Genomic DNA, 23,268 nt, shown 5'->3' with positions numbered 1-23,268 from the left:
TCATTTTATTTCATCACAAAAAGTGATCGTGTATACAGGGCATTAGACTGTCACTTTTCCACACTCTATGGGCCACTTGACTGGACCTGTCCCCCAGGCCTAAGGCTGCCAGCCCTCCCCTGAGCTTAATTATGGCTCTCTAATGATGAAGATAAGATGGGATTGCAGAGATGGAAAGGCCATTCTTTGACATGGTTTGGAAGAGTTAATGCCATTAAAATTAACATAATACCTAGAATAATTTACATCTTATATACTGTACCTATATCACTCCCACAGATGTTTTTTAAACAAATACGTAAAGCCTTTGGAATCCTTTATATGGAATGATAGACATTCTACATTACATTTTACGTAGAAGTAAAAGGGAGGGGGGAACTGGGTTACCAGACATAGCCCTGTATTATAGGGCATTGTCTTTGGTACGCATCCTAAACTGGTGTCATGACTGTTCAAATAAAGTGTGGGTCTCGGTTGAGAAAAATATGGCAGGTAGAAACTTAGCAGGAGCACCATGGATACTAGCCAAGTTGAGGGGATTTTCAAATTGGACATCCCCATTAACCCAGAATATCTTAGTGGTATGGGATAGAATAAACAACACTGGGAAATATGCCCCCCCGTACTTCCCCAATGGCCCCATTAGGAGGGTATCCACGGTTCCCCCCGGGAGAGGAGGGTGGAGTATTAGGCCCATGGGGATCGAACGGGAATACAATGTGTTCAAGATATGCCCCACAAGGAACCTTAACCCCTCTACCGGAGCTGGTATCATCTCAGGGGGACATGCCTATGGCTAAGTGGAGATATTATCAAATGTCTGATTTTTTTTAATAGGTTAGAACCTTGAGTAAGGACATTGAGTTCTCTCACTACATTTGAGACTTTGTGTGCGAAGATGTTAAAGCCTAACCATCTGCTATCACAAATGTATAAATTGGTTCTCAGTGGCCAAAACATCACAACCCCTTACTTTATTAAAGAATGGGAAAGAGAACAAAATGATACATTCACCTCATTACAAGTTAAAAAATGTATAGAATCAACGTATTCTACCTCTAAAAGTTATAATATTCAAGAAATGTCAAGTTTATGTTTAGATGTATCAGACTCCGGCCCGATTAGTACAGATATATTCGTCAGCTGATGAATGTTGCTGGAGGAGCGGCAAAGAAAGAGGTACATTTCTTCACATATGGTGGTCTTGTTCAAAGATTAGACCATTTTGGGAAGAAATAGCCCCATGGATTAAGAGGATGGCTATCAAACCCATAGAATTATCACCTATACACTTCCTGTTTCATGGGGTGCCTGGATCCATTAAAAATAATAAAAAAAAGTGTCATACCACACCTACTGAATGCAGCTAAAATGTTAATTTTATCCTAATTTACACTTATTGGGATTTTTTTAACAGAAATATGTAGAAGAATACATATCAGCCTTAACTGAAAAACGTTTTTTTTTTTTACATTTTTTTTATTGGATATGAATTTTAGCAAAAAGTTAAAAATATTGTCGCTCTTTTATTGTTTATAGTGCAAAATTGAAGGTTAGAGTAAAACAGTGCCGAATTGCAAAAAATAGCCTGGTCATTAGGAGGGTAAATCCTTCCGAGGCTGAAGTGGTTAATGAAAGGGTAAAATATCACTTCAGTTTAAGTTTTTATTTGATAGTTTGGTTGAAACAGGAGACAGCCAGCACACTTGCAGATGAAGTGTGAGATAGAGTCTGTTTAGAATTCAATGACATTGCAGTGGTAATTTATTCATGTATCCAAATCCCTGGCACAGCTGAACTTTTGCAGCATGCCTCTTGTAATTAAACTTGGCAGTTTTATATTTTTCTAATAATTTTTGGAATTCCTGTAAAATATCATGACAATAAGGTCTGAAATGTTCATTATTCTGCAGCATTGCTATTGATAGTTTACAGTGGGGAGGACAATCTAATATTTGAAAAAAAAAATCAGATTTTTTCCCTTTTATTCTTACCAAAGAAGCAGAAGGTGAGTGGGTGTCTGCAACCATTTAAGAAGATAAGACCTTTAAAAAGGCATTTGCCATAACAAGAGCAATAAAATAATATTCTAAATCCTAAAGACAATAAGTTTAAACCAGCGCAATGTGTTTTCAGAAAAAGGGCCCTTTCACACAGACGTGTCCGTGTACGGGCTCCTCTTTTCTCGCTCCGTTGATCCCTGCTGAGCAGGCAGATGACAGGTCTGTCTCTGCACACTGTGCAGGGACTGACCTGTCAGAGCGCCGCTCTCCTCTATGAGGGATCGGATGAAAACGGACCGTAGAGTCCATTTTCATTCCATCTGACCTGCCAGACGGGTGGAAAATAGGGATTCCATCTGTCACACTTTAGCGTATGGGTCTTCAAACTATGGCCCTCCAGTTGTTCAGGAACTACGATTCCCATCATGCCTAGTCATGTCTTTGAATGTCAGAGTTTTACAATGCCTCATGGGATGTGTAGTTCCGCAACAGCTGGAGAGCCGTAATTTGAGGATCCCTGCTTTAGCGGGTCAGATGTCAGCGGACATGTCACTGCTGACATCTGTTGCGCCATAGACATGTATGTAGCGTCCGTTCAGGTCCGCCTATAAAACTGACAGGCAGACCTAAACGGTCCGCACGTGTGAATAGGGGGCTAAGATGGTTACAATAGCTAGATCTTAATCTTGAAAACCTTGAGAGAATGGACTATAAACTGTAAATTGCATATGATGCAAAAAACGCCAGTGCTGCTGCCAGAAGAAAGCAGCGTTAGGCTTAATGTGGTTGTAAATTTAACCACACAACTTGCACCTATAGGTAAGCCTAGATTAAGGCTTACCTGTTGGTGCAAGAAATATCTCCTAAACCTGCTGCACGGTTTAGGAGATATTTACAATAATGACAATTGCCGATGTCTACGGCGCATGCGCGCCATAGACAACGGCGCAGGAGCACTGAGTGTGCCTTTTCTGAACTTGGGTTAATGCCGTATTTCCTGCCGTCCCACGCACATGCGCGGGAGTGACGTCATCGACGCTCCGGGCAATCACATCGGCGAAAACAGGAAGAAGATGTGAGGGAACATGGCGGCGGCGGTTGAAGGGGAACGAGGAGGACTTCGGGGGGCTTCGATCTCAGGTAAGTGCCATATAATGAGCTAGTATGCTATGCATACTAGCTCATTATGCCTTTCTCTTGCAGGTTTATTTTTTCCCTGTTTTTCAGGGGGGGGGGGGTATGGTTTACGTCCTCTTTAATGTATACGGGACGTTTTAAAACCTTTCCTATCCGTTTTGCCACGTTTGCATGACGCGTTTAGCCGCATTTAGCCGTGTTTGTGCTTAGAATTTTTTTTCTTTTTTTTAAATAGTCAAAAATGTATCTCTATTAAAAATTCCTGTAAACAAAATGTGGCTAAGCGCGAGTTATCGCGTTTACAAGCTGTTATAGGCATTTGGCGTTTCAAATGGCTCTGAACATCCATCCTGAACGCATTTTTTTTTTGCTTTACAAAAAATGCTTCTAAGCACAACTGCATAGAAACGACTATAAATGACCCTGTGTACTGATGAGATAACATTGAGGAGAGTTCAGAGGCAGCTGAAAAAAAACGCCCAACTGCTCCTAAACGTCCGTTTATCAGCAGTAGCGTACATGACGCCTTAAAAACGTGCTGTTAGCTGCTAAACGCTTGTTAGCCACGTTTAGCAGTGTTTTTTTGCGTTTTTCGTTTTTACAGCTCAACAGCTTCTGCTACTGGATGCACAGGCTGTCGTTTTTTTCTACTGCCTCTAAACGCTTATGCCTCCAAACACCTCTGACAGCTTATGTGTGCATGGACACATAGGCTAACATGGGGGAGCGTTTAGAGGCAGTTAAAAAAAACATCAGACGCCCCTAACAGCAGCTGTAAAAACATCCTGTGTGCATGAGCCCTTAGGGGCAGTAGAAAAAAACGTCAGCCTCTGCGTCCAGAAGCAGCGACTGTTGTGCTGTAAAAATGCCCAAAAATAGCTGCTAAACGCTGTAACAAGTGTTTTGCCACTTTTGGAGTTTTTAGGTGCTTTTATATTATAGGGAGTGTTTTTACTGAAAAAATAACAAAAAATGCTAAAGCCAAAAACACGGAAAAACTGCCATAAACGCTATTCAAAAACACGGCTAACGGCGCGTTGTTAACAATGCTTTTTCCTGGCAGAAGCTCTGCATTTTTTAAACATCCTGTGTGCATGAAGCCTAAGTGGAGGTTCACCCTAAAAAAAAATTCTAACAATACATTGAGAAGACCGATTACACTGCGGGTATGCTGGGTTTTTTTTTTTCGTACATACCTCGTTATCGCCGTTTCATCCCTCGGCTTCCGGGTATGATTCTTGCGGGTCTGGGCGTTCCTAGTTGATTGACGTTCCTCCAAACGACGCATACTGCGCGTCACGACTTTCCGAAAGAAGCCGAACGTCGCTGCGCAGGCACCGTATAGAGCCGACTCTATACGGCGCCTGCGCAATGACGTTCGGCTTCTGTCGGAAAGTCGTGACACGCAGTATGCGCCAGTCGGAGGAACGTCAATCAACTAGGAACGCCCAGTCCAGCAAGAATCATACCCGGAAGCCGAGGGATGAAACGGCGATAACGAGGTATGTACGAAAAAAATTAATAAAAACCCCGGCATACCCGCAGTGTAATCAGTCTTCTCAATGTATTGTTAGAATTTTTTTTTAGGGTGAACCTCCACTTTAAGGTTTTTAGAGAATATCTAAAGCCAAGAACCAAGGGCATTGCTAGAATTATGAAAACCTGAGGCAACCTTAGGCACCCACAGTAGAAAGGTAACACCGTGTGTGTGAGGTATGCCAAATTGTATTTAAAAGTATCAGAGGCTTACCGGTTAATGGTTAGGTAAAATCTGAACTTACTGGGGTTGAATTACTGAAGGCAAATAGGCTGTTTTCCTTGCACATGGTTAGATATTTTGCACTATTTGCTTTTAGTAAATCTATCCCACTGTATACATGGCACACATATGTGACACAGTCTTTGTACCCTCAAAATACAATTTACAGGCATAGCCTGCTTTAAGTACACTCACTTTATGTACACCCGCAAGACATACCCACAAGTGTACGTAAAGTTCCGCACAGCCACAGTATGGCCTGGAAGAGGTAGAGCTGCTGCCAGTGGGAGAGGTGAAGAGGCCAGAAGTGAAGAGGCAAAATTTCCGCCAGCCAGCCCATGCCCGCCAGCCATGCCCGCCAGCCAGCCCAGAGTTACCCACCAGCCAATCCAGAGTTGCCTGCCAGTCAGTCCAGATTTACTGCCTAAACATAAGTGGATTCCTATACAGTCCTCTACCGTACTATAAACTTCACTATCTGACCCCCCACTTCAGCCCATGGCCCCCCACTATAGGCCCTGATTCCCCCACTATAGGTCCCGAACCCCCACTACAGCCCCTGAAGTGAAAAAAGGTATTACTTCACTTTAAGTACATTTTCGTTTTAGCATACATGCTCTGGTTCCATTGTGTACTTAAAAGTGGGGTATGCCTGACCCCAATGGAATACTTCTGTACACAGTATGACAAGATTAGGGGACATGTCTCTGAAATATTTGTAGTCCTAACTAAATGTTCTGAGAAGTTAGAATACATGCGGAGATAGGAGAATGGCTGAACAGGAGAACATTGAGCTGGACGAGTGGCATAAGATTGCCCAGGGAGCCACGAAATCCATCATAAATACATCATTAATAGAAGCCAACTTCAAAGTTTTAATGTGATGGTACATGGTCCATGGTCCCTGCAAAATCATGGAGGTCGGTGGTGTCATTCGACCAGCTCAAACTCAAACTATCCTGGATTATGCTTAACGAGCGAATGACTGCAACTTTAAATGATGAAATGTCGCAGTTTGAAAAGATATGGAGTCCCTGGATCCAATATCTAACGGGGGAGTCGGGACCACAAAATTGTGGGGGCAGGCAGGGGGGGGGGGCAGAGGTTGGGGTATGAGGGTCACTTTCTAAATTTCAACTTCTTTCCTTATTCTTTCCTTTTCTTCTTAAATTACCTCTTGTTGGGTGCAATTGTCCTCTTGGTTGTACCAGATTAGGATGATGGAGCTATGTAGAGTGTCAGCCTGTAGCCTAAAATGTTTATCTAGCTTAAATTCAGATCTCACTAATTAAGTAACTTGTTTGTAGTTGTTTTGTTAACCTCCCTGGTGGTATGATTATTTCAGAAAAAAGGTGCTGAAAGCGGTACCATTATTTGCAAGGAAATTTGGCGTTTTATACTGTAGGTCTGTAATTTTTATGAATAACTCACTTAAATCTGACCAAACAAGAGACTAGTAGGCATCCCGGGTATGACATTTTTTTAAAAAACAAAATTATAAATTATAATATAATAAATAATTATAAATAATTATAACAAGTAATAATATAATTATAATAAAAATTATTCAATAATGTAATCAACTCAAAATCACTGAAATTTGCTCAGTTGCAGAATTGTAGCTGTCATTACTTTTATTTTTTTATGACAAATTTCCCCACAAATCGCTATCGCACTATTCTGCAAGTGATTATAATTTGACATAAAGGGACACTTTTGGTTGCTATGGACAATCTACAGTTTGCAGGCAGAAAGAACAGTTTTTATTATATAAAAGAACATGTAGGGCACTGGGCAGACCACTAGGGACAAGGGGGGAGGGGGTGTATTTTTTACATACAGTACTGTAATCTATAAGATTACAGTATACTGTATGTAATGTGTTTGTTTACGTTTTTGAATTTGGCGCCGTTCTCCACTCCCGTGCGTCGTAACGTCGCAGGGAACGGAGATCGGCGGCACAGGAGGACACTGTGTGAATCGAGCGAGGTCCCGCTTGCTCACACAGCGCGGTGGCATCGCTGGATCCAGGGACAAGGTAAGTAACTCGGTAAGACTCGGTAACCCTGAGTCTGACTCGGGGTTACCGCTTTTGGTATGAAAATCTCACCCCGAGTCAGACTCGGGAATACCGCTAGGAGGATTAATATATATTGAATCCTTGAAGACATTATGTTAGTACTGTATCATAGGAGGAGTATGATTGCCCTAATTAGAGGAGTGGTAATTACTGCCACAAAATAGTTTACCGTATTTGCCGGCGTATAAGACGACTGGGCGTATAAGACGACCCCCTATTTTTCCAGGAAAAATGTTGGTTTTGGTATATACTCGCCATATAAGACTACCCCCTTCCTACTAGTCTTTCTGGAAGCTGAGGGGTAGCCGGAACAACCACTGACAGGAACAACCGCTGACAGAAACAGGCTTTTTTCAAATCTCACTGTGCCATTACATGCCTCACTGTGCCATTACATTACATTACATGCCTCACTGTGGTATTACATTACATTACATGCCTCACTGTGCCATTACATTATATTACATGCCTCCACTGTGCCATCACTTGCCTCCACTGTGCCATCACTTGCCCCCACTGTGTCATCACTTGCCCCCACTGTGCCATCACTTGCCCCCACTGTGCCATCACTTGCCTCCACTGTGCCATCACTGCAGGAAAGAAAGTTGCAACACCTATGGGTGGCCTAAATCTCCCTTGCAGAGACACAGGCACCAATTAGAAATTGTATAGGAATTCCAACCCCTCACCAATCTAAATCTTAATGAAGGAAAGTAGCTTTAGATACATGTCTGTGATGTAACATTCAACTAGTCTTGTTCTGTAACATTGAAGGTGTTTTGTAGCCTCTTCAAGCCTCTTCTTCAGGTCTAATGGGTGTCAGGCAAACGCCCCAGCATTTATGTCCAAACAGGTAGCACCAACACCTTAATCCAATTACCATGGAAAGCAGGTGTTATTGTCAAAGAACAGGATTGAAGGTGTGAAATTTGTAGAACCACCCCGTACTAGTTACATAATCCTATTCTTGGTGTCAGTAAGGAGGAATAATAAATGTTAATCCTTCAATTTACGTGACTGAAGGTGTGAATTATTGTCAGAACTAATAAAACTTTGAAAAATGAGGTGTGGGAACCCCACACTCAAGACTTAGTCCAGTCCTGCTTTTTCTGTTTCAATACATTTTTATTGAAATAGTTTTATATAACCAGGGTAGAACACTTTAAAAAGGGAGTACACATCTTGACACAGGGTACAAAATACAAATCCAGATGCAAGTGCATTGAGGTGTCATAGTGATGAGAATATGTAAGGCACCTGTCACAATCTAAGTTTAAGTGCCCCTTGAACATTTTTAGTTTTGTAGCACCCCTGGAGCCTTTTCAAAGGCAAGAAAAATGTGCACTGCAAAGATAGAAGACACAAAATATAGAGAAACGATGGGGGAAAAAAAGTATGCAAAGTGAAGAGATTAAGTGAGAAGGAAGCAGGGTAATGTGGTGATCACGATAAGTTGGAGTTGGGCTGGCACAGACGTCTACATACGAGGTGACCCTTCGTTCCTCAGTCCATGGAGGGTTAAATCATCCATACAGAGTGATTGAAATCTCCCCAAGAATAATGACCTTTTTAAATGTTTTATTCTATAATGTAAGGTGGTCACCAGTTTTTCGTTAAACAAATACTATTACATTTCTTGCTCCCCTGAGTAATGGTTGAAGTTCGAAATCACCAGGATCTAGCTAATGTATGATTGGCAGCCATTAAGATTTGATTTTAGAGCACTTCCAGTTGAAATGTATTCAAGTGCCAGCTGCTCCACAAGCCTGAAAACAGTGGTCTGATGCACCGTGGACAAATTTGGCCAGACTATTAGGTCCCATATACTACCTAAACATTAGTTTATAGATGGTCTCATTAAATAATGAGATAAGCAATCCATGTGCTACCGTGTCCCAAACCTGGGCCCACTGTAGCAATTCTGGGAGCCACCTAGATCTTTTTCCTATAAGGCAGAAGGTGAACCAGGTTGCCCTCAAGGAGAAGTTTATAGATCAAGGATATTTTATAAAAAGAGGATCGTTCAAACAGATGTGTTTTAAGGGAGTAAGAGGAATAGTTTTGACGTAATTACACATTTTAAGACATTTTCAGGTGGAGTGTGGTGAGATTATTTTTGCTAAATTAAGATTAACATACTGTGCATACTCAGCAAGTTGTATACCTGGAAATCTGCTTTAGAACACTAGAGAATTCTGCTTGGCTCCCCATATCCCAGGGGAAAGAGGGAGTATTAGCAAGAGTTGAAAGGGGCATATGGGGTGATATTAATCTCCCTGAGTATTTTTTGGAGCCCCATATTTTCATTGAATATTGAGCCCTGGGTTAGTAATGTGTTTACAGAGGACAGGAGTATTCCATGGAGCTGTGTCTTTTACCAAGGATGTAAGCAGGTATGCCACAAAGCTGACCTATAATGGGGTTGGTATTAGAGCTATTAGAGATCTGTGATGCTTGAAGGTATTTGATAATATATGTTATGCCCAATTCCTCTTTGGACTTAAGGCTGAATGGAACATTTTTGGAGACTCTCGGTCTAGAATCCTGCCAGATAAACCGCATGCATGCCTGTTGATCTTCCCATAGAATGTAAAAGGGAGAGAACCCTGAATGGGTACAATAGTTTTTGGAAGCTGGGTCATCTTCAGGGCTGCTATCTTTCCCAGTCAGGATATCTGGTACTTTTTTCAGGATTCAAGAGTGGATGTTGTTTGCCGCAAAAAAAATGCATAGTTAGCAGCATAAAAAGTTTCTTAAGAGAACACAATAAAGATTTTAAGATAGGAGAATTGGGAAGACACCTAAAAAAGGGAAAATTATCTTTTAGATATTGAATTTGGTCAGGTTTAAGTGTAATGCCGCGTACACACGATCTCAGATAGCCTCCAGGACAAAGCAAAACATAACAATAAGAACAATGGGCCAAATCCTCAAAAGAGATACGACGGAGTAACTGCTGTTACTCCATCGTATCCCTGGTCCTAACTATGGAACTGATCCACAGAATCAGTTTTCCATAGTTAGGGAGAAGATCCGGCATGTGTAATTGAATTACACTGCCGGATCTTAGGATGCAGTACCACATCCGCCGCTGGGGGCATTTCGTGTCGAAATGCCGCCTCGGGTATGCAAATTAGCACTTACGGAGATCCACAAAGCTTTTCTGCTTCGTTTTTTCTCCGTAAGTATTAAGTTGCATACGCAAAATTAGGGCTGCTTTTACATGGTGTAAAGTTAGTACACCATGTAAAAGCAGACCCTTCTGTCTAGAGACTCGTTTTTTTTCGAATTTGAATCTTTTTTTTCGCGCCGTATCTTTTTTTTTTCCAACGCAACTTTATTGACCTGTCGCAATCCACAAAGCCCGGCGTAACGTAATTTCGTGCTATGCACGTCGGGAAAATGACGTCACGAGCATGCGCAGTACGGCCGGCGCGGGAGCGTGCCTCATTTAAATGGGAATCGCCCCCATGAAATGAGGAACGCCTTGCGGCGGCGGAAATTAAGTTACACTGCCAGAAATTTCTAGGTAAGTGCTTTGTGGATCGGGCACTTAGGTAGAAATTTTAAGGCAGTGTAACTTAAATTAGAATTTCGCGGTTACGCCGGGTCTTTGTGGATTTGGCCCAATGAGTATAAGGAGCTCTGTAACATACTGGTGATGTTGGCTGTGCCCCAGGACATCTGGACACTCCTATTGGGAGCGAACTGTGTCCGGGTGAGGGCAAGACCAACCATCTCTCTCAAGAATTTTTGTTTTTTCACTTGAATTCTATTATTTTTAGAAATGACAAGAACAATAGACAGTTGCATAGCCAAAAATACTATGCAAAAAAAATGAACAAGTGCAGGAGGAGTTTCTCTCTGCAGATAGGTAATAGTAACCACTTAAGGACCCGCTCATGTACATATACGTCGGTACTTTAAAGATGGATATCTCGGTAACGGCAGCAGCTGCCACAACCGAAATATCCATCTTTTCAGTGAGCGGTCCTCTAAACGATAACGGTGGTCTCTGCGGTGGATTCGCGATCGGGTCCTGTCTTCTGCTCGGCTGAGATACGAGTGAGGGCAAGATGGCCCCCTCCCGTCTCCGTAGCATAGCATAGCTTCTTAAAGGCATATTTTATTGTTGTCATTTTTTCAAATTTCAAATTTTTTCAAATGACACATTTTTTTATTTTTTTTATTTTAGTCTAAATATGAGATCTGAGGTCTTTTTGACCCCAGATCTCATATTTAAGAGGACCTGTCATGCTTTTTTCTATTACAAGGGATGTTTACATTCCTTGTAATAGGAATAAAAGTGACCCATTTTTTTTTGTGTGTAAAAATTTTAAGTAATTTTCTAGCAAAAAAAACTTGTTTAAATATTGTAAACACCAAATCTGAAAAACAGACAAGGTCCTTAACCTCCCTGGCGGTATGATTCTGTCTGGAATTACATACCAAAAGCGGTACAATTATTTTGCAAGGAAATTTGGAGTTTTATACTGTAGGCCTGTAATTTTTAGAAATAACTCACTTAAATCTGACCAAGCAAGAGTCTTGTAGGCATCCCGGGTATCATTTTTTTTTTAAAACAAAATTATAAATTATAATATAATAAATAATTATAAATAATTATAACAAATAATAATATAATTATAATAAAAATTATTCAATAATGTAATCAACTCAAAATCACTGAAATTTGCTCAGTTGCAGAATTGTCGCTATTTTTTTTTTTTTTTTATGACGAATTTCCCCACAAATCGCTATCGCACAATTCTGCAAGTGATTATAATTTATTATCGCTGTTTTCTAGCTGATCTAAAACCATTTTTGACATAAAGGGACACTTTTGGACAATCTACAGTTTTAAGGCAGAAAGAAAATTTTTTATTATATAAAAGTACATGTAGGGCCTGGGCAGACCACTAGGGACAAGGGGGGTGTGTATTTTTTACATACAGTACTGTAATCTATAAGATTACAGTATACTGTATGTAAAGTGTTTGTTTACTTTTTTGAATTTGGCGCCGTTCTCCGCTCCCGTGCGTTGTAACGTCGCAGGGAACGGAGATCGGCGGCACACGAGGACACTGTGAATCGAGCGAGGAGGTCCCGCTCGCTCACACAGCGGGGTGGCATCGCTGGATCCAGGGACAAGGTAAGTAACTTGCCTGTGGATCCAGCGAGAAGGTAAGCCGCGCCGCTGCACACTCTGCACGTCCACCCCGAGCGTGACTCGGGGATACCGATCTTAACATGAAAAACCAACCCCGAGTCACGCTCGGGTTTACCGCCAAGGGGGTTAACCTGCCTAACGGTATTCCCGAGTGTGGCTCGGGGTGAGATTTTTGTGCTACGATCGGTAACCCCGAGCCACACTCGGGTTTGCCTCACTGGATGTAGAAAGAGGTGATATACCCTTTCCCTGCGATCCAGTGATGTATTTCCACAGTGCACGGTGGCCGGATGTTCCGCCCGATGCACTGTGTTCCCCTGATTCTCTTTCCTGCGAGCGTCGCGATGCAGGGGGGCAGAACGGTGCCAAATTCAAACAGTGAAAAGTAAAAACACAGGAAAACACACTTATACAATTGGATTACAATAAAAAATAAAATACAGTGACCTTTGATTGCCCCCCAGTGCTTTCTCCAGTGCCCTTGTCTGCAGATTTACTTTACTTGTGTCTGTAAACTGCACAGCGACCATGGCATCAAAAAAGCGCGCCTCTACCTCAAAATCGCTATGCGACCTGCTGGAAAACAGCGACAGTGATACAGAATCGCTTGCAGAAGAGTTGAGTGACAGCGACACATGGGAAAGTTCATCATCAGATGCAGAAAGTGATTTGAGCGATGATCCTGCAACTGTGCCCAGCGATGTGCGGACTTGGTGCGCAGTTGATTGCGGTACGGAGCACGTAGCACCACCAAGATTTCCATTTACAGGAGCACCTGGGATCAAAGTGGATGTTGAGGATGACAATCCCAACTTTTTTTGACGGATGAAGTGATCGTCAAAATTGTTTTGGAGACGAATCTCTACCAGGAACAACAAGCTGCTACCCATCAGCGATTTTCAAGGCGCAGAAAATGGGAACCTGTAACCAGCGACGACATCTGGAAGTTTCTTGGCCTTATAATTTTACAGGGAGTGGTGGGAAAACCCCTGCAGAAATGGTACTGGACAACCAACAAATTATTGGCCACACCTTTTTTTGGAACCGTCATGTCGGAGTATAGATTTTCACTGATCATGAAGTATTTGCACTTTGCAAATAATAAGGACTTTGATGAGAGTTCTCATCCAGCTCAAAAGCTGAAAAAAATGTGGGAGATTTACCAGCTTATTTTGCAGAATTTCCAGCAGACCTATGTTCCAGAGAGAGACATTACTATCGATGAAAGTCTCATGGCCTACAAAGGTAGACTCAGCTGGATACAGTTCATCGCATCAAAGCGCGCTTGCTGTGGCATAAAGTCATTTATGCTGTGTGAATCTAGCTCTGGGTACATCTGGAACTCAGTCCAGTACACTGGGAAAGGGACCAAATTCTGCCAGCGATTCAGCGGTTTTGGAATGGCAACCGATTTGGTTCTTTTCTTGATTGAGCCATTGCTGAACCAGGGCTACTGTGTCACCACAGACAATTTTTATACCTCCCCAGAACTCAACGAGTTCCTTCTCCTAAATAAGACGGACGCTTATGGGACCGTGAGGCCTAACCGGCGTGACATGCCGTCAACATTTGCCAACAAAAAGCTTGGGGCAGGAGAAGTAGCTGCATGGCAGAAAGGGAAAATGATGGCACTGAAGTGGCGGGACAAAAAAGACGTGTGCCTTATGAGTACAGTTTATAACACCTCGACCGTAATGGTACACACCAAAGGTGGAAAGGATGTTATGAAGCCACAGGTTGTGTTGAACTACAACCGCACTAAGGGAGATGTGGACAGAGCTGACCAGACCATGACTTTTTACCCAGCCATGAGGAAGCAGCAAAAAAAATACTATAAAAAAAATTTCCGATATCTTTTGGAACAGTGCCTCTGGAATTCCTTCATTCTGATGAAAAAAAAAGTGACAGGCCTATGGTCCATGCGGACTTTGTGTGGAAGGTTGCAGAACTAATCTTTCTGAAGCACCAAACGCCAACGGTGGTAAACCGATCTGGACGTCGGGCTGCTGGTGTTGTGAACCCTGAACGACTGACTGGTCGTCACTTTATGGACCACATTCCACCCACTGAAACAAAAACAGCACCCACAAGGATGTGTGTGGTTTGCTGCTCCAAGCGCGACAACAACAGAAGAAAAATCCGTAAAGAAACGCGTTTCTATTGTCCCGACTGTGACGTTGGACTTTGTGCTGTACCTTTTTCATACCCGAGATGTTTACTGACTAATAATATTGCACCCTTGTTTGACCCCCAAAAGAAATCTGAGTTTTTGAATATATTATTTATTAAAATGTATTGAATAAAAAGTATTGTTATTATTAATTATTATTTGTTATTATTTATTATATTATAATTTATGATTTTGTGTTTCAAACTTTATCATAGTCTACTAGACTCTGGTTTGGACAGATTTAGGTGAGTTATTCCTAAGAATTACAGGCCTGCAATCTAAAAGGCAAAATTTCCATGCAAAATAATGGTACCGCTTTCAGCCCCTAAAATCTGAAAGAATCATACCGCCAGGGAGGTTAAGTGGTTAAACAGTTAGAGAACTGACCACAGTGTTTTCTTCTGCTTAGTGTGGTTTGTCTTTTTTAGGAAAGCAGAAGGACTGGTAGGAAGACCAAGGATTTCAAACAGAGAAAACAATACAAAGAGAACAAAATACTTTCTCATACAAGTAACTTGGTACAACAGTCACATATCAGGAATATGCAATGTTGGGGTAACAAAAGTTTTAAGTAGATGAGGTTCGTAAAATGGATATCCGACTACAGAAATACAATTATATATTTATAACAGTGATTAAAAATAGGATAACTAGCTTCCCTACATGACAGTTTAGAATTGCCATTAAATGACAGGACCACCTTAAACTGTAGTGCTGGCACACTAATTACTTCAGTATTTCTTTAAAATAATTATGTTTATTGCAACTGATTCTCAGTTCCAAAAAAATAGTTAAATAGTGTTCAGATACTCCCTTTTTTTAAAAAATAAACCTCTTGAACACTTGGATGAAACATCAGTGACATGTAATTGCTTTGCTTTGTTCCTTGTCTAGCCGCAGGATAATCTGTGGTGCTCTAATAAGGATTTCATAAAACCTCATGAATTACATGTTGTGTTCAGATATCTCTTTATCCTGGTCTAGTGGCTTTTCCCACATAAACCACAGCTCGCTGGCAGTATACAACATATTCCATCAACTTCTCTTCTTGCCCAGAATGATTGGTGATTTGTTGTTACAAAACTGTATTTATGTTTTCGATCAGTCCATATTAGATTATGCCGCGTAAGTAGGCAAGCCTATTGGTGTGTAGGGAGAAAAATGGATCCTTTAGCAGCTTAATCATGTACCTGACTCCTGAGCACCACAAACTGAAAATGCAATTTAATTCATTTTTAATATTCAAATCAAAATCACCTAACCATATATGTCTCCATGCTTTATTTTGTTGAGGAATCACTTTGTACAACACCCGCCCCCAGCATTTCTGGCCACAAACATCTTGTGTAAGGGCAAATGATTTATATAGCATTTAAGAATGGCTAAAAAATAAAAACGAATGCAGCCATCACATCTAGGAAAATGGTACGCTGCAATATAATAAATGTTTGCTTTTGGGTTTAATATACCACCCTAAGGACCTGGCCAGTTTTTGCAATTCGGCACTGCGTCGCTTTAACTGACAATTGCGCGGTCGTGCAATGTGGCTCCCAAACAAAATTGCCGTCCTTTTTTTCCCACAAATAGAGCTTTCTTTTGGTGATATTTGATGACCTCTGCGGTTTTTATTTTTTTGTGATAGAGCGACATTTTTTGAAAAAAAAACAATATTTTTTACTTTTTGCTATAATAAATATCCCCAAAAAAGATATAAAAAAACATATTTTCCTCAGTTTAGGCCGATACGTATTCTTCTAAAAATTTTTGGTAAAAAAAATCGCAATAAGCGTTTATCGATTGGTTTGCGCAAAATTTATAGCGTTTACAAAATAGGAGATAGTTTTATTGCATTTTTATTAATATTTTTTTTTACTACTAATGGCAGCGATCGGCGATTTTTTTCGTGACCGCGACATTATGGCGGACACATCGGACAGGGAACACACGATCAATGACACTGCCACAACGAAGAACAGGGAAGGTGTGTTTACACACACCTCTCCCCGTTCTTCAGCTCCGGAGGACCGATCGCGGGACACCGGCGGTGATCAGGTCCACGGGTCCCGCGGGCGCAGTCACGGAGCTCCGGACCAGGTCACGTGCACGCGCCGGCGGCGCGCGACCCCACGGTTGGGCTTAAAGGGCCACGTACAGGTACGTGGATGTGCCCAGCCGTGCCATTCTGCCGACGTATATCGGCGTGAAGGGGTCCTTAAGTGGTTAATGTTGGTTTAGAGTGTTTAGTTCCCCTTTAATGAGGATTTGTCAAATATCTTCCTTTTACCATGTTTTTATTGAAGATTTTTAAATAGAAATACAAACATCCAGATAGGACATTATCCATTTTCTGTCAATATAAGGACAAGTACATTGGTACGAGACTTAACATAGTCAATGCAAACAATACAGGAAAGAGAGAAATGGTTGGTCTTGCCCTCATCGGACACAGTTTGTTCCCAATAGGGGTGTCCAGATGTCCTGGGGGCACAGCAAAACATAACAAGAACAATGAGTATGAGGAGCTCTGTAACATACTGGTGATGTTGCCTGTGCCCCTAGAACAGCCGGACACTTGTGTCCGGGTAAGGGCAAGACCAACCATCTCTCTTTCACTTGAATTTTATTATTTTTAGAAATGACAAGAACAATAAACAGTTGCATAGCCAAAAATACTATGCAAAAAAAATGAACAAGTGCAGGAGGAGTTTCTCTCTACAGATAGCTAATATTAAACAATGATATAGAAATGAAGAACCATTGGTCTCAGGCAATTTCATTCCATTAGATAATCAATTGCAATGCCGCGTACACATGATCATTTTTCGGCTTGTAAAAAAACGACGTTTTTTAAAAATGTCATTTAAAATAATGGTGTGTGGGCTTCACAGCATTTTTCGGGTTCTGGAAAACGACAAAAAAAAAATTCGAACCTGCCCTATTTTTATGGCGTTTTAAACGATGTCATTTTTCGGGTTGTAAAAAATGATCGTGTGTGGGCTTTAACAACGTTAAAAACCTGCGCATGCTCAGAAGCAAGTTATGAGACGGGAAAACGTTCTGGTAAAACGACCTTTTCGTAATGGAGTAAGCTCATTCATCACGCTGTAACAGACAGAAAAGCGCGAATAGTCTTTTACAAACACGAAATCAGCAAAAGCAGCCCCAAGGGTGGCGTCATCCGCATGGAACTTCCCCTTTATAGTGCCGTCGTACGTGTTGTACGTCACCGCGCTTTGCTAGAGCATTTTTTTTTCACGATTGTGTGTAGGCAACGTCGTTTTAAGTTGAAAAAAACTTTGTTTTTTCTAGAGGCTGAAAAACTTTGTTTTTTACAAGCCGAAAAATGATCGTGTGTACGCGGCATTAGAGCCTTGCCTGGAGATGTTTTGTTTGGATAAAAAGGCCTTTCGGCTAGGAGCTCTTGAACTAGCAAGAGCAGTACAGTCATCCATATGACTAAAAAACAGAGTACCGCTCTTCCTCAAGGGCAAAAAAAATAAATGCTTAGGTGGAGAGGACCTGGAGAGAAAAATAAAAAAGTAAGAGGAAAAGTGAAAAAAAAGACAGGAAAAGAGGGAAAGGAGAGGAGGAGGCCATCTTTGTCCCAGAGGTTCACTGTTGATATATTGATTACTCCTATGTAACTATATGCTCTCTGGAGAGGAGACGCTTAAGAGGGGATTTGATTTTAACTTACAAATACCATACTGGTAACACCACAAGACACGTGGCCACTCATTAAGATTAGAAGAAAAGAGGTTTAACCTTAGACTGCGTAGAGGGTTCTTTACTGTAAGAGCGGCAAGGATGTGAAAGGCGGTGGTCTCAGCAGGGAGCATTGATAGTTTCAAAAAACTGTTAGATAAGCACCTGAACGACTACAACATACAGAAATATACAATGTAATACTGGCATATAATTACACACATAGGTTGGACTTATGTCTTTTTTCAACCCCACCTACTATGTAACTATGTGCAAGAGTGCCTCCCAGGGGTCTTTCCGCAGGTTTATATCTAACACGGTATTGACCGTGTTATAGACCCTTATCCACAGTCATTTAGCCTTAGACCATGTCCATCATATATACTTCATGTCTCCTAGGTCTGAACATCCACTAAATCATGTAGAGGGGTAAGAAGGGAGGCATTTTGCATTTCTAGCTGGAGTAAAATACCTACAGGACAGAACTTTGAAAGAGTTTTCTAAAGCTATAACATTGCGGCAGAACTGAATAATGCGCAAATTATCTTTTTCATCAGTCAACTTGTTAAAAACGTTGTATGAAATTCTGTGATATACTTTAATTGCTAAAAATGGCTATTATTTTTTTAGACATTTCCATGAAAGTTTTGAATTGTATTGTAACTATACTGTTTGTTCTCATGTTGTAAAGTGGTGCACAAACTGTTTGCGCTATATAAATCCTGTAAAATAATAATAATAATACTGGAAATTTTGGGCTTAAATTTCAGCTGAAAAGTTACCCACATTTTTTTCAGTTTTTTAAATATTGATCCTTTTTCTTTAAAGTGTGCTGTACAGCACAGTGCTTGTGCTGTGCAATTTGTCCCCCTGTATCAGCTGAAATACCTGGCTGATCCTGCCAGTTTCCCCTCTGTATGCTGACTTTCGATATATCATGGCTGCTGAGCCCTGACACCGTTGGCAGCGTACATGCCTCCGTCAGCCGCAGCCCTGCTCTCTATGTCTGTATCTCCTCTGTCCTCCTCTCCCCTCCCCTCTCTGCTTGTCAGCTCCCCGATCCTCCCCTCCTGCATTAAAAAAAATGTGTTTTCTTCTCCCCATTAGATGTAATTTTAAAAACTATGCAGTATAATAGCTTACTTCAGAGCGCCATTTAGCGCTCATGTGACTTCCCGCTGGTCTCCTTCCCTCCTCTCCTCATCTCAGCCGATGTCAGCGTGAATTTTCCAGCACCTCCCCCCGCAGCTATCAGATTGGGACAGGAGACCAGGGGGCAGTAAGCTGAGCGTGGAATGTGCTCTGAAGTAAGTTATTATACCGCATAATTTTAAAAGTGATATCCACTGGGGAGCTTAGTGGAACTATAGAAGAAAATGTTTGACCTTAACAAACACTTTAAATTTCAGCTGAGAAGTTGCCCACATTTTTTTTCTTTTTTTATTTAGGTATATTTAAAATTATCATTTATTTTGGAGGTAGATTTAAGACAAAAAATTATAAGAGTTGCTCTTTTTCAGAGTAATATGCTGCACACTCAAAAACCCACAAAACATTTGGGTTCTATTTCCATTTCACGAAAAACACATCATGATGTACCCTCCTTTCCATTTTAATGGGTTCCCCAGTGGTGACAAATAAAGGTCTTTTGTGATTTCTTCTGCAGATAGTGTTCTTAATTCCTAAGCTCTGGAAATCAACCACTATCTCACAGGTCAATGAATTAAAAAATACCATGACAATGTGGTAACTGTTGAAAGAACAACAGCATGTATTGTAAAGCAGCTTTCTAATAAGAATATATAGTGTAAGGGGTTAGCTCGGTAGCGGGGTGTGTGACCCCCTGGATGGGTTCACTACACACTGAATTTATACAGACAGGCAGTCGAAGATGGTTGAAAACAAAGATTTTGGTTTATTCTTCCATCTTGCTGGAAACAAGTGCAAGCATCCAAACAGCATAAACAAAATCAAACATAAAATAAACCCTGGCCACTTGGGGCGTCTACCTTCACCACACTGGAACCTATCTATGGAGTCTGGCACAGCCTAGTGCTGGGCAGACCCTGCTGGTCATACAGCAGAAAAACAATAGTCTTTTGAGTTTTTATCAAACAGAAAAATCAATCACCTCCTCAGAAGACTTTCAGCTACTGCTCTCCTTAGTCACAAAGCCTCAGGATGCAGCAAGTCAGTGGTAATCCTCTGGATTACTTATAGAGGCCTTAATTGCCTCATTCTGAACAGCTGGAGTTTTCCAACGCCCTTAGACCTTTTCTGGCTACTTCTGCAGCCGACGCCTAATAACAATTGGTGTATTGTTTAAACAAGGCAGAAATGTATCTCCCGTCTGTGACAACACCCACAGATTTACCTGACTTCCTGTCACAATATATATATATATATATATATATATATATATGGCTTTTTTTCAGCTGGAACTTGGTGGAACTCAGTTCCACCACCTCTGGCTCAGGCCCTCTGTTCCCTGCTCACCACTATCACTTGTAAACAAAGAAGTCCTGCAATTCTCTACTCTGTGTGTAGCGCACCCCTGAACTCTGCACTCTGTATGCAGCTCACCCCAGAACTCTGCACTCTGTGTTACCCCCCCCATCTCATAATACACTCCTGGGGCCAGATCCACGTACCTCGGTGCATATCTAAGCCCGGCGTAGCGTATCTCAGGTACACTACGCCGCCGTGACTTACAGCGTATTTTTCGTATCCACAAAGAATTTGCGCTGTAAGTTACGGCGGCGTAGTGTAACTGTGTCGGCGTAAGGGCGCACAATTCAAATGGATAAGATGTGGGCGTGTTTTATGGTAATTCATCTTGACCCCACGTAAATGAAGTTTTTTTTGAACGGCGCATGCGCCGTCCGTGGGGGTATCCCAGTGCGCATTCTCAAAATCACGTCACAAATAGTCAATGCTTTCGACGTGAACGTAATTTACGCAAAGTCCTATTCGTGAGCGTTTTACGCAAACGACGTACACAACGGAAAATTCGACGCTGGCCCGACATCCATACTTAACATTGCGTACGCCTCATAGAGCAGGGGTAACGTTACGCCGAAAAAAGCCTTACGTAAACGACGTAAAAAAATGCGCCGGGCGGACATACGTTTGTGGATCGCCGTATCTAGCTAAATTGCATACTCTACGCGGAAATCAACGGAAGCGCCACCTAGCGGCCAGCGTAAATATGCACCTAAGATCCGACGGCGTACTAAGACGTACGCCAGTCGGATCGAGCCCACATTCAGTCGTATCTTGTTTTGTGGATACAAAACAAAGATACAACGGGGCATCGTAGAAATTACGCGGTGTATCAATAGATACGCCGGCGAAATTTCTTTGTGGATCTGGGCCCTGGTATTTAATTCCCATTTAGACTCTCCCACTCTTCATTAAATTTGACCACACCCACTATTTAATGCAGTTAGGGAGGGGTGTGTGTGTGTGTGTGTGTGTGTGGGGGGGGGGGGTTGGGAGGGAAGTGGCTCGTGGTTGGGTTCCCGCACCTGTTTGACAGTTGGCAATGCACTGTTATAATGTGTATTCTATGGTAAGGTAACCAGAGGAAGTGCTTGTCTTTCCTCAATATATGTGCTTGTATTGTCCTGTTTCCTGTTCCATGATGTAAAGCCATGATAATTTAAAGACATGCTTTGATATCCTCCATGAAAGTAAATGTATACTCTGCATACAACAAGCTTCCAGCGCATGATTCAATAACCTGCTAATAGTATCATGAAGCACATAAATAATTTCTGTAACTTCAACCCTTCTGATGATTTATTTAATGCCCACCTTAAGATTTTTCTTGAATGGTGTGAGACTTTTCCAGCTGGCCCCCCATACCTTCCTCTTGCCCTCTATCCTTTTTTTAGTAATCCACACTTTACTGTCTGGGAGCAGTGGGGGTGTGACAGCTTTTTCATTGCAACTCTTTTACCCCAGATGTAATAATGTAACCCTTGATGTGGAAGACTGCCTCCCACCTATGTGTTCTGTGTGTATTGTGTTGAAAGCTTATTAAAATCTATTGTTTAAAAAAATACAGTTGTAGAGAAGGCAAATAGATGTCAAATACCTTTTTAGTGCTAACTACTTTTTTTCTTTAAATACATGCTTTTTTTTAAATTTTCAGCAATTTAACTGTAATGATACCGTAAGGCTTACATGTTAATTTCTTGTTATAATGTCTGCAAATAATCATAGCAGAAGGCAATCAAATAATTCAACTTTGGAAGTTTGAACACATGTTCCTTATTATCTATATCAGTCTATCCCAAGTTCCGTTTATAATACCACAATACATAATCTACATACAGGGGTTGATTGACTATAGGGTGTTCATTATGCAAGAGTTGCACTTTGCAAATACAAATTCCCCAGAGCATAGTTAATGAGGTGAATCTTTGCTGGGTTCCATCATCCAATCATGTACAAGCCAAAACTTTTATTATTATATTCCTTGCTTGTCATCGGGTGTTCTTAACAAAGTGAAACTTCACCACATTCACTAAGCCCTGGGGAGTTTCCCTTGCAAAATGCAACTTTCCTTGCAAAGTAAACGGTCTAATTGACTTTAGTAAATCAACCCCCTTGAGTTTGACAGGGCTGTGCAATGCAGCAGAGCCTGATGCCGCGTACACACCATCGTTTTCTGCGATGGAAAAAAGCGACGCTTTATGTGCTTTAAAAAAACGTCATTTTTCAAACTTCAATTTGAACAACGACGTAGCATACACACCATCGCTTTTTCACAACGCTCTAGCACAGCGCAGTTCCGTCAATCACGCACTACGTCACTATAAAGGGTCGTTTCCATGCGGAAGACGGCCTCTTTTGCTGATATCGTGTTGCTGCGTGTTAGTAAAAGTTTGGTGAGATACGATTCGTGATTTTCAGTGACTGTGCTTTAAATTTCGTTTTCTTGTCTATAAGCTGAAAAACACCTTAACGAATGTGCTGATTCCATTCTGAACAGTCGTTTTACATGAATGAGCGCTGCCGTCTCCTAACTTGCTTCTGAGCATGCGCGGGCTTAAATCGACGTTTTTACGTACACACGGTCAATGTTTAGAACACAGAAAACGACGTCGGCCAAAAACGACACATAAAATTGAAGCATGCTTCAATTTTTTTCTGTCGTTTTTTAGAAGACATAAAACGACGTTTTTGCCCACACACGGTCAATTAAATTGACGTTTTTGAAAATGACGTTTTTTTCCA

This window comes from Rana temporaria, chromosome 4 (genome assembly GCF_905171775.1).
Source record: "Rana temporaria chromosome 4, aRanTem1.1, whole genome shotgun sequence".
In the NCBI taxonomy this organism is placed as follows: Eukaryota; Metazoa; Chordata; class Amphibia; order Anura; family Ranidae; genus Rana; species Rana temporaria.
The sequence above is the reverse complement of the archived record's forward strand: the minus strand, read 5'-3'. Positions refer to the sequence as shown.